Here is a 1,394-nt window from a genome sequence, read left to right on the forward strand (position 1 = left end):
TGTAAATTGTTGTCCCAATTCGAGGAAAGGGCGACAACAACAACAACAACAAACGACATTCTCCGCGGAGGGTGAAGGAATGAGGGAAGGAGCTGTTCCAGGATTCCCTCCCAGACGGCAGCCGGGCGAACAGGTGGCGGCCGGGCGAGTCTCGTCTTCCCGGATTCCCTCGGCGCTCCGCACGCCGCGACACTTTGTCATGTTTGCCGTCACGATGCTTTTTCCACGGCGTCCCCGTAAAAAGTCGACAAGAACTTGGCGCGGTAAATTTCGCCTTCTTCTTAAGTTTCCTGGAGAAATGGAGCCGTTTATGAGCTTTCTTTACCAGGATGGGGATACGTGTGTGTGTGTGTGTGTGTGATGCTAACCTGCTTCACCTTAGCTTCATTGAAGTGGACTTGGTTCTCATGAAGTTGAGCACTTATTGTCGGCTGTAATCCTGGATGTGGGTCAGTGGTTATCAGGTCTGTCTTTCAATCAAGAGGTTGGCGGTTCAATCCCCTAGTCGACGTGCCCTTGAGCAAGACACTTCGCCCTGATCGGCTCCCTGTAGCTGCGTCTACGGCGTGTGAATGCAACATGATTGTAAGTCGCTTCGGATAAAAGTGTCAGCTAAATGGAGGACGTTTGGCTGCCCAATGCAGACCGCCTGGGGTCTGTTTGTGAGAAAGTCTTTATTCGGAAAAAAACATTGGCGAGGCAACGAGGAGCGGCTTCCTGGAACAAAAAGTCCAATTCTGTATTTCTACGGCCGTCTCCGTGTGTGGATCAGTCGATCGATACGACGCCCTGATTGGGAAGCCGTGAGAGAAACGGGACGGCCTCGGCTTGTTCCTGTCTCTATGCTATGCTAAGCTAATCACCCCACGGCTAACATACGGACGTAAAGTGGTGTCGACCATCTCTTCTCATTCTCAGGAATTTAAAAAAAGTGTATCACAAACTGTACCTTTAATACTAATTGTGATACCAGTCCGAACAGTCATGTAGGATATCTCTCTATTCGTCAATTTTCTCTCTCTCTACTAATCTCATTATAGCTATTTTACCAGAATCTGTAAAAACGTCAACGAAAAAAAAGATGGTATCTCACTGTAGCAGGTTCCATGCCGCTACCCGTGGGTTTCCCCCACCAGCACCAAGGATTCGCCAGGCACACAGAGGTTTTGTCTGAAGACATCTTTTATTTGGCAAAACACCGCACACCGAGCAGACCGCCAAACATACGCGTCTGCTCCCTTTCCCCCTCCCTCCAGCTCTGCTGCCCTTTTATACAAGCGGCTGCTGACTGATTGCCAATCAGTCAGAGCAGCTGACTGATTGTCAACCAGCCAGCAGCCGAGGCCAGATTGGGGACAGCTGCCACATATCCCCACCACCCGATTTAGGCCGGG

The sequence above is a fragment of the Pseudoliparis swirei genome, chromosome 24 (genome assembly GCF_029220125.1).
Source record: "Pseudoliparis swirei isolate HS2019 ecotype Mariana Trench chromosome 24, NWPU_hadal_v1, whole genome shotgun sequence".
Classification (NCBI taxonomy): Eukaryota; Metazoa; Chordata; class Actinopteri; order Perciformes; family Liparidae; genus Pseudoliparis; species Pseudoliparis swirei.